Here is a 12,049-nt window from a genome sequence, read left to right on the forward strand (position 1 = left end):
GTCGGACATTTTTTGAACTTTTGTATTTTTGTGGTTCTAATAAAACCCCATGTCATTTCAAGCATGTGTGTCAATTTGTACCTCTCTATCTACATTATTCCGTTATTTATTCAGTTTTCAAATTTATACAGACTTTTTGATCACCCGGTATTTTTAGGTTCGCACTTTAGTGCCCATATTTAATTCACATTTTTTCCTGTTTTGGTCCATACTACATCCTGAATAACATGGAAACCAAAGAGATTGCATCAGAAATATATGTGTTTCATAGTATCAAGTGCTCATAGCTCTCATGGTATCCATTTTAGACCTCGTGTGAATTGGATATTTTTTTCTTGTTTTGGTACATACTACCAGCTCTGGAAATTGCCTACGCTACAATGTAAGCAACAAGAGTACTCTCATGGTATCCATTTTAGACCTCATGTGAACTGGATATTTTTTTCTTGTTTTGGTACATACTACCAGCTCTGGAAATTGCCTACGCTACAATGTAAGCAACAAGAGTACGAGTACGGTACATACTACCAGCTCTGGAAATTTCCTACGCTACAATGTAAGCAACAAGAGTACCGGTACATGCATTCCAGTGTCAGAAGCATCAGAATGATTTTCGCTTGCAGCTTTCAACTTGACCGTTTCCGGATCAGGATCCCTGAACTCAAATTAATACATTTACCCTTCTCCATCATCCGTTGAGAGTTTGTAAATTATCGCAGAATCACCCTACGTAACTAATCTAGCAGCCTTACACATTACATAATGGATTCGAAAGCATTTTCTGAAACTGTGCATTTCAAGCGTTTCCGGCGATAACATGTTAGCATAAAATTTATTACGCACAGCTACACAAAGATCGTAATAACTTTTTAAAAATTCAACGAATTTGTATGTAAACATATTTAGGAATTTTGTATAAATTGTGAGGCCCACTTGTAACGCATAAGGATACAAACAAATTGCATATTAATAATTGCTTGATAGTAAAAACTCCGTCCACGGGTCCTGGCTGCCAAAGCGGTATTTAGCGACCGCCGTGCCATGTTCTGCGAATGACGTCATTGGATGCGTTATGAAGGGGAGCAGGGTCGGCACAGCAGTCTTCCGGCCTTTGGCGATTTTCGTAAGCTGGAGCCGCTGATTCTCAATCAAGTCGCTCCTGAACAGGTCTCAGGAGGCCGAGTCTTACCAACAAGAAAAAAATTCCCGGCAGTACCTGGAATCGAACCCGTGTCCTCCGTATGGCCATCAGACGCGCTGATCAGTCAGCTACGGATTCGGGCAACTTCGTGGTAGTGGTCAGCAAATAAAACGTCTTTTCAAATACTGAAATGATTGAAGAACAAAAATCAGAAAAACTGTGACAATTTTTATAGAGTAAGCTTGTTTGTCAAGGCTGACTTCAGATAATACTAATCTTAATGAGAAATGTAACATTCGTGTCTGTAAGTTGAGCGATCTTTGAGCCCCACGAAAACAACAAAATGCGTACTTAAACCGGAGCGGAACATCACAGAAATTCGTGATGTAAATGACATTCCAGCACGACTCCGATTACTGAAAATACCAGTAAAATTCACCCCCGACTGTTTACAGAATCTAATTCCTATGTATAATTCAGCTTGAAGCGTTTGATTCTTGTACAAATGAGTTAATGTGTTAAATGTTTATGCTGAAAAAATAAGAGAGAAATGTTCCAAAATGTTTGAAGTTGTGTTTGAAGACTGTTGGAAGTCATTAACTGCTCTAATTATAAAGCACTGGATGAATATAGTATAGGTAATTTGCATTCCGTTTTCAGTAAAAACTAGTTATTCATTCATCTAAAGGTTTATGACGGTTTCTGAACTTTCTTACGATGACGTAATTTTTCAGGTACATTCAGTGATACATGTGAATAGTGAATGCAAAATATATTGCAAATAAGGTTAGTGTGAAGAAGTAAAAAATTAAAACGTCATGGTTGATGTTGCAGTTTCAGTGCGCGAATAGCGATAATGTAGTAAGTGACAGACTTTTTCCTTTCATCATTTTGTGGAGGTTTCCAATCAGATAAAATTTCGCAAAGGTTTGAAAGTATGTGTAAAGTTTGTAACAAGTTACAAAATGCTCTTATTCTCAAATAATGGATGAGTATAATCTGGGTATTTCTGTGTGGTGAGTATGGCGTCTCAGGACATATAAACAGTCTAACTATAACTGTCTTACTGTATTAAACCATCAACATAAGATTGTACCTCTTAATGAGTAGATTGTGACAGTATTTTAAATTTTTAAATTCGGTCAGTAATTATACACGCATCGAGAGTGTAATTTTTGTTGACCCTAGAAGCTTTCAGATGGGCAACCTGCAACTAATTATGGACCATGTTAGCCATTTAGCTGCAAAACTCTCTGCCCACCAATGACGCAACTGCTTCTTCAGCAAAATATCCCGCCAAGAATGCGTGTCACGTTAAGAAACTATCACCTTTTCTAAAAACTTTACTCTGTTTTTTCCGACCTCATGATGTCGAAAAATTTTACCAATCGGCGTTCTCGCCCCCAGCAGCTAGCGACACCTCCAGCCCCATGAATCCATGGACTCTGCATGTCAGCAGGGTTCACACCGGTGGAGGCTCTGTAACGCATGCAGTTTGGGACCCCTGCTACGTCTGGATACGACTCTGAGAGATGACACGTACGTAAGCATCCTGCTTTATCAACTGCGTTCATTCATATCCATTGTGTACTGCGACTGACTTGGACAATGCTAGCAGGGCAATGCGACACGCCACGTGTCCAGAATTGCTACAGACTGGCTCCAGGAATACCCCTCTGAGTTGAAGCACTTGCGCTTGAACATATATGGCGCACCTTGCAACGTGCTGCTCAGATGAGGTTTCCACCCCCTCGTACTCTTAAGGATTTATGGACAGTCCTGCAGGATTCATGGTGTCAGTTCCCTCTAGCACTACTTCAGACATTAGCCGAGTGCATCCCACATCTTGTTGGGGCACTTCTGCGTGCTGGCAGGGACCCTACACGATATTAGGCAGGTGTACCAGTTTCTTTGGCTCTTCAGTGTATTTCACTTACAGAGAGTAGTGAAGATCCAAGTCAGCTGTGAAAAGTTTATATGGTGAAAGCACATTTTACATTTTACATTTATACTCAGAGTCCTCGCTTCAGCATATCACAGCACGTCACGAACCCATTGTTCTTACCAATGGTAAAAAATTTTTGTAATTGTTTCCTCTAGTTTATTTTCGACGAGTATCAATCAGATAATAAAACATTTCAGTTTTGTTAACGAAATCATGTTCCTAAGTTCGCCTGCAACACCCCGAAAATTCTACATCTGCATCGCAAGTCACCTGATGCTGTGTGGTGGAAGGTACTCTGTGTAATACTGTCATATATCCCTTTCCTGTACCAGTAGCGACTGGTGCGCGGCAAGAACTTAGATTGGTAACCTACTGTGAAAGCTCCAATGGTTCAAATGGCTCTGAGCACCATGCGACTTAACTTCGGAGGTCATCAGTCGCCTAGAACTTAGAACTAATTAAACCTAACTGATAAAAGGACATCACACACATCCATTCCCGAGGCAGGATTCGAACCTGCGACCGTAGCGGTCGCTCGGTTCCAGACTGTAGCGCCTAGAACCGCACGGCCACTTCGGCCGGCAAGATCCAATCTCTCAAATTTTTTCTTCATGGTCTTTTCACGAATTATTCTTAGAAGGTAGCATTATACAGACTGACTCTTCTGAGAAGAAACGATCTCGTAATTTTAACAGTAATCCACATGGTGACGTACAGTGCTCTCTTGTACTCTCTGCCACTTGACTTGGGAGAGGATCTCAGAGTGACGCTTCCACACATACTAAACGAACCTGCGACAAAACAGGCTGCTCTTTCTAGAATAAGTGTTTCTTTAGCTACTATACATTCTCAGGATTCATGCAGTGAATATGTCTGGCACCTTACTTTCCTGCGATTAGTTTAATGTGATCGTTCCTCTTTAAATCGATCTATACAAATAGTTCCAGATTCTTAAAGCGTAAGTAAACAGTAATAAGTATTTCAGCCTTTTAATGCGTAATGCGTTAATTTTTTATGTTTATGGTCAATTGTCAATTCCTGCATCACGCGTAGATCGTCTACAGGTTTCCTTGCAAGTCGTTATAATATTTTAGTTTTGATATTTCTCTATACACAACAGTATCATCTGAAAACAGTCTCCCTGTACTTACGATGTTATCCACAAGGTTATCTACATGTGCAGTAAACGCAAATGGTCTTAAAACACTTTCTTCGTCTGCACCTGCAGTTACATTCTACAAGTGTAAAACGTTTGAAATATTTACTTCTTATTTCTTTCGATTTTCGATATCTTGGCAGTTGTGGCCAACTATTTATCGAGAAGGAAGGACTTTGTGTGTGTGCCAACGTCAATGCCTTGTACCTCGGCACGTCAGTGTTTGGTGATTCTCTCCGCGTAAGGGAGTTCTGCTTGTTATGCTACGGGCAGCCCGCCATGCAGTCACGTAATGTGGGTTGCCTGCCCACGATTGTCGACACACTCATTTTACGGAAGAAAACTAACGTGCCAATTCTCCCGGTCGAAATAATTACACAGAGAACACATAGATGTGGAGTGGCTATGGCATTCTCTAATGGATATTTTGGGGAGCAAATTCCTTGTCCGTTTGTTCAAATTTCCTGCGCTGCAACGAAAACGTCCACCAAACGCTAGAAAAGTACGCGCCTAGTAGCCCGTGGAGACGCCATTTTGTAATCAAACACTGTGAGGAAGCTTCTTAGGAAACATTGACTAAGACAGAGTTACAAAGTAAAGCATAACTTTGCAGACAGGAACATGTGAATTTAAACGCTCCCAGCTGCATGTCAGATAATACGTGTAGTCTCCACTAACTAACGTGGCAATGTGTTATTGCAGGACCTTCCCCAATACTGGTAATACGTGGAAGCTGCTAATACATAGTGCATTGATATTCTTCTGCATCTACAGGTATGCTCTTCAAGTCACCTTATGGAGTGTGGTGGAGAATACTTTGTGTATCGTTAACAGTTCCCCCTTTCCTGGTCCAGTCGCGAAAGCTGTGTGGCAGGAACGATTGCTAGTAAGCCTTCCTGTGAGCTACAGTCTCTCTAACTTTACTTTTATAGCCTTCACGCGACATAATCATTTAAGGAAGTAATGTTCAGGATGAACCAGAAATCCACCGACAAACTTTCGAGAATGTTCAAGAATAGTTCCAGAGTATTTTGGTATAAGGACGCCAGGGTCTGCAAATTACAGAATGATAATGTCGTTATGATTTATTCGATATGTTACCTCAGTTAAAACCATTTCTCTTAAAATGTCTGCAAAACAGTAAACAACCAAGTAATAATCCATTGTAACATGGAGGGACCCACTTTCTAGTAGGCGAGTATTTACAGAAGCTAAACTACTTTGAAGTAGTTGCAATCACCGCGAAAACAGTTCAGCATAGCGTCGTTGTACAGCTGTTTCACTGCATCTAGCGAACCCCTTGCGAGAGGTGAATGTCAGCCACCTCTTCATCAGTAAACTCATTCGTAGTGCGACTCACGAAACGTTCTCACAGCTTTACTTTCGCCAGTATTCATACCGCTATCGTTTACAGCAAATGTACTATTAAGATTGTTGGAAAACAAGCCTAAGCATTGCTGAATGCAAGCTTGAGGGCGAAGAGGAAAACTGGCTTAACTGTTGTCAACAGCAAAAACCGTGAGTGAAATGAACAAATTTGTTCTTAAACAAGATTCACTGCGCATACCGTCGATATTCTCACTGTTGCGCAGATATTTGCAGCACAATACCGATACAAAACTAATTTGAGCAAGAAACCAAACGAAACGGAATAACTATACAGAGGGGTCCAAAAAATGTATCCACTGTTTAAAAGTCCATAACTGGCAAACCAATTGACGGAGTTGTCTCACCTTTGGTAGTGCAATAGTCTGTAGTTCGGACAGTCGACACACAAGAATTCGATGAAAGGAAGTCAGTTTTTAAGTAGTATTTTAAGTACGAAAACATTGATGAGGTTCATCGGCAACGGCGAAATGAGTATCAAACAGAGTCGTTGACACGTTTAACGATTCGTCGCATTTGAGACAAATTTGAAGGTGAAGGCTGTGTTAAAGATGTACACAAACAATGGTCTGGAAGACCTGTAACAGTAACAAGTCCAGCTAACTCCCGTCGTGTGTTACAACAATTCACTCGCTCACCTCAGAAGTCTGTGAGACAGTGTGCCCGTGAAACTGTAGTGAGTCGCTCAAGTGTTCGGCGAATTTTGAAGACAGCAAAGTGGAAGTGCTACATCCCACGATTGCTACACGCAATGCTCGAGGACGACCCAGATCGTAGAATGGAGTACTGCGAGAGATTTACTAACATTGTGCACAACGATGAAGAATTTGTAGAGATGATTGTGTGGTCTGATGAGGCACAGTTCAAACTCAATGGTACAGTAAATCGCCACCATTGCATCACTGGGCCGCTGAAAACCCGAACGTCCATTTAGACAAAGCCGTGAATCTGTCAGGAGTAAATGTGTGGTTTGGGTTGTCTTACCGGGGCTTGATTGGGCCATTCTTCTTTGAAGGCACATTTGCCGGTGAGGTGTACCGTCAGAAGCTTCAGATATCCATTTTACCTGCCATCTGGGATTTGTATGAGAGATGGAAGAGTTTACTTTCAACAAGATGGTGCCCCAGCCCACTACCAAAATCGTGTTAGGGCGTATCTCGACAAAAATCTACCAGGAATATTGGATAGGCCGTAGAAGTGCTGTGGAGTATCGACCACGTTCCCAAGACCTAGCTCCTCTGGACTTTTACCTGTGGGAAACACTAAAGAATGTCGTTTATCGACAAAAGCCACGCACATTGGATGAACTTCAAGAATCCATCGTACATTCATGTGCAAATATCCAACTGAACACGTTGCAGTCAGTAGTTCGTGCTGCAGTTCGGCGGCATCGTTTGGGTGTGGATATTAATGGTGACCATTTCCAACAACTACAGTGATATCTTTAAGTTAGACTTTAAGCTACACTGTCACCAAAAATGAGTCAACTCTTTCAATTAGTTTGCAAGTTATGGACTTTTAAACAGTGGATACATTTTTCTGGACCCCTCTGTATAATGAGACACCGGAGTCCGTGAGACACTGATGCTAAAACACTCAGAAGGTATCTATGAACAACCTCTGAGAGTTCCTCGATGGAGCTCTGGTTCACGCTGTGTATAGTGACTCTTTTAGCAAAGTATGTTCTCAGAATTTTAGTAGTGTGGCACACCGTAATTCACGAGACGCCTCTCTTGCAGCGTTTGTCACTGGTGTTGTGTGAGCATCGCCGTGGCGCTTTCGCTCTTTCTAAACGAAATTGTGACGATATGCACCGCTGTTTTTTGGATCTTCTGTATTTCCTCTATCTGTCCTATCTGGCAAGAAGTCTTGAGTATTAATATTCAAGTATAGGTCTAACGAGGCTTTTGTAAGCTACTTACTATGTGTGTCGACTAAAGCTTCTGAGGATTCCTCCAAGTTACAGTTTGGAACCTATTAGTTGTGTTTAAAAAAACTAAATCTCTAACTAAAATAAAAAAAACAAAAGTCGCTAAAACACAATACAGCCTCAGTACTGACAGAAGCGCTGTGAGGTTCGCGAGTGAACTAGCTACATTCTCGACCAAAAATTATCTGAGATCGCTTGCGTAAGAAATGTGAGGTCTGTTTGTAAAAAGAAATATCAGAACTGATCCTTAATACCACCGTTCTACACCATTCACTTTTATTTGTCGAAGACTTCTATTGTTCTGAATTCAAATGTTATAATCTACCTTACAAAAAATCACCATGATAGAAGCCAACAAGACAATTTCCTGAAATTACGATCGCATGTTGTCCAACAGGCGCTAATCATACAATGGTAACCAGGTTGAATCTGTTTCTAGAGTTTCTAGATTATTTTGATAGATAGGCACACTGCTGTCTACTTAGGAATATAGGTTCACACTAAATATCTGACAAGGTTTGAAATTAAATTGAGAGAACACAAAAACTCATCCTGGCTGGAGAACCATCTAAAGACAAAGTAATTATAACGAATTTGCCACAGCGAAGCTTAATTCACGTAATTCGTTAATGACTTAGTGGATGTATAAGCTGCAACCTCAAACTTTTCTCAGGCGATTATGTCGTCCATGACTAAGTTTTATGTCATAACAATCATAGTAATTTCCTGTTCGATCTATTTCCGAAACTGGTAACTCAATCGTAGCATAGAGGTGTCTGACGTTGTACAGTCGTTACACAATTTATGAATCACGGTTACAGATATTCATGTATCTATGAGGAAAACTTGTGTATGTATATGGAGTAGAACGGTAACATCCGCTCATCTGTAGATAAAACAAATTATAAGTTTCGATTTATTTGTAGAAGAATGGGAGACTGCAGATTATCTGCATAAGAGAGCGATATCATAATTCTTGTGCACCTAAAATTGTTCAAGAGTGTGGGATAAATGCACACAAAGCACAGCAACACAAATTTCTCTATCTTTCTTCTTAAATATCTATTTCTACGAGTAACATGTCTATAGGCATATCCCGCAAACATTAATAATTTTCATTTTTGTTCATCATAAAACTCTGACCCATACATTGAAAACTGGACTCCTGGTTAGCAGTGATTTTGGTTGATTTTTAACTTGGAAACAGCAACAAAATTTCGCTCTTTCTACAATTGCCTCAAATACTTGTACAGCACTGGTTAGTCTAGTGACCTATTTTAATATTGTAACCTAACAAAATTTAAGGTCGCAGTTACGTTTCTGAATTTCTAAGCCAAAACACAGTAAGTTTCGTTTTCAATTCGTCATTTACAACTTTCGTTAAAAAGCTCAAATACTTTTGTATGAGTGCAACGACTTCGAAAAGACTCGAAGTGAGAAGAAAAAATAACATAGGTGAGATTGAGATGGAAATGAGAATTGCACACTGAGATGACAAAAGTCTACATCTACATGGATACTCTGCAAATCACATTTATGTGTGTGGCTGAGGGTTCATCGAACCACCTACACAATTATGTGTTCTTTCAATCTCTTAAAGGGCGCGGAAAGAACGAACACTTGTATCTTTCGGTACGAGATCTGGTTTCCCTTATTTTATCATGGTGATCGTTTCTCCCTATGTAGGTCGGCGTCAAAAAAATATTTTCGTATTCGGAGGAGAAAGTTGGTGATTGTAATTTCGTGAAAAGATTGCTCCACAACGAAAAGCGCTCCCAAATCCTGTATCAGTTCAGTGAAACAATCTGCCCTATTTCGAGATAACACAAAAGTATTACCCTTCTTTGAACTTTTTCGATGTACTCCGCCAGTCCTATCTGGTAAGGATCCCACACGGCGCAGCAGTATTCTAAAAGAGGACAGCCAAACGTAGTGTAGGCAGTCTCCTTAGCAGATCGGTTACTTTTTCTAAGTGTCCTGCCAATAAAACGCAGACTTTGGTTAGCCTTCCCCACAACATTTTCTGTGTTCTTTTCAATTTAAGTTGTTCGTAATTGTAGTTCCTAGGTATTTCGATGAATTTGTGGCCTTTAGAATTGCCTGATTTATCGTATAATCGGAGTTTAACACATGTTTTTAGCACTCATGTGGATGACGTCACACTTTTCGTTATTTAGGGTCGATTACCAATTTTCGCACCACACAGTTATCTTTTCTAAATCGTTTTGCAACTTGTTTTGATATATTCATGAATTTACTAGTTGATAAACAACAGCGCCATCTGCAAACACATAAGACGGCTGTTCAGATTGTCTCCCAAATCGTTTATATAGATAAGGAACAGCAAAGGGCCTATAACATTACCTTGTGGAACGCCAGAAATCACTTCTGTTTTACCCCATGACTTTCCGTCAATTACTACGAAGTGTGACCTCTCTGACAGGAAATCACAAATCCAGTCACATAACTGAGACGCTATACCATAATCACGCAATTTCACTACAAGCTGCTTGTGTGGTACAGTGTCAAAATCCTTCCGGAAATCCAGAAATACGGAATCACTTTGAAATGCCATGGCAATAGCACTCAACACTTCGTGCGACTAAAGAGCTAGTTGTGTTTCACAAGAACGATGTTTTCTATATTCGTGTTGACTGTGTGTCAGTAGACCGTTTTCTTCGACGTAATTCATAATGTTCGAACACAATATAAGTCCAAAATCCTGAAGACGTTAATGATATGGGCCTGTAATTTAGTGGATTACTCCTACTACCTTTCTTGAATATTTGTGTAAGCTGTGCAGCTTTCCAGTCTTTGGGTACGCGTCTTTCGTAGGGCGAAAGGTTGTATATGATTGTTACGTATGAAGTGTACTCTAAAAGGAATCTAATTGGTGTACAGTTTGGCCCAGAAGTTGTTTCTGTAACAGCGTTCTGGCTCGTTTTGTGTACCAAGGAGGATTAGCTCCGTCGTTTGTTAATTTATTTGCTATAAGTCTGTCAATAGCTGCCGGTACTATTTACTTGAATTCAAACCACATCTAGTCTACACTTATATTGTTAATTTGGAAGGAATGGCGATTGTCTGTCAGGAAAGCGTCAAGTGAACTTTTATCTACTCTCTTGAATAGGTATATTTTTCGTTTATTATTGGATTTGGGGGTTAAAATATTCAGTCTCGCTACGATAAACCTGTGATCACTAATCCCTGTATCCGGTTTGATGCTCGTTATTAACTCAGGAAGCTGCTAAGAAGTCAAGTGTGTTTTGACAACCATTTACTATTCACGTGGGCTCATGAACTAACTGCTGGAAATAATTTTCAGGGAGTGCGTTTAACACAATTTCGGATGATGTTTTATGCGTACTTTCGGAATTAAACATGTATTTTTGTCAACATATCGAGGGTAAATTACACCACTAACTTCAATTGTATAAGTCGGGTACGAGTTTGAAACCAAGCTCAAGTTTGCTTTGAACTTTTCAGCAACTGTATCATCCGAATTGGGAGGTCGGTAAAAGGATCCAGCTATTATTTTACCCCGGTTGCCAACAAAGACTTCTGGCCATACTAACTCACAGGAACTATCTACTTAAATTTCGCAACAAGATAAACTACTTCTAACAGCAACAAACATGCCACCGCCAACCGTGTTTAGCCTATTCTTTCGGAACACTGTTAGATTCTTCGCAAAAATTTAGGCTGAGTTTATCTCCGGGGATAGCGATATGCACGTATACAGACGACAGCAATATCACATACACAAGGTATAAAAGTCCAGTGTATTGGTTGAGCTGTCATTTGTTCTCAGGTGATTTACGTAAAAACGTTTCTGACGTGATTATCACCGCACGACTTTGAACGCGAATGGTAGTGGGAATTAGACGCATCGGACATTCTATTTCGGAAATCGTTGGGGAATTCAATATTCAGAGATCCATAATGTCAAGAGAGTGCCGAGAATACCAGATTTCAGGTATCACCTCTCACCAAGGACAACACAATGTCCGATGGTCTCCACCTAACGACTGAGAGCAACGTTGTTTACATAGAGTTGTCAGTGCTGACATACAAGCAAGTCTGCGCGTAATTATCATGGAGGTAAATATGGGACGTACGACGAACATATCTGTTAAGAAAGTGCGGCGAAATTAGGCGTTAATGGTTTATGGCAGCAGACGACCGAGGCGAGTGCCTTTGCTAACAATACGACATCGCCTGCAGCGTCTCTCCTGGGCTCGTGGCCATATCGGTTGGACACTTGAGTGGAAAACCAAGGCCTGGTCAGAAGATGAGACCCGATTTCAGTTAGTAAGATCTGATGGCGGGGCTCTAGTGTGTCCCAGACCCCACGAAGCAAAGGGCTCAAGTTGTCAACAAGGCAATGTGCAAGGTGGTGGTAGCTCCATTATGGCGTCAGTTGTGTTTACAAGAAATGGACTGGGTCCTATGATCCAACTGAACCGATCATTAACGGGAAATGGTTATGTT

The sequence above is a fragment of the Schistocerca gregaria genome, chromosome 2 (assembly GCF_023897955.1).
Source record: "Schistocerca gregaria isolate iqSchGreg1 chromosome 2, iqSchGreg1.2, whole genome shotgun sequence".
NCBI lineage: Eukaryota > Metazoa > Arthropoda > Insecta > Orthoptera > Acrididae > Schistocerca > Schistocerca gregaria.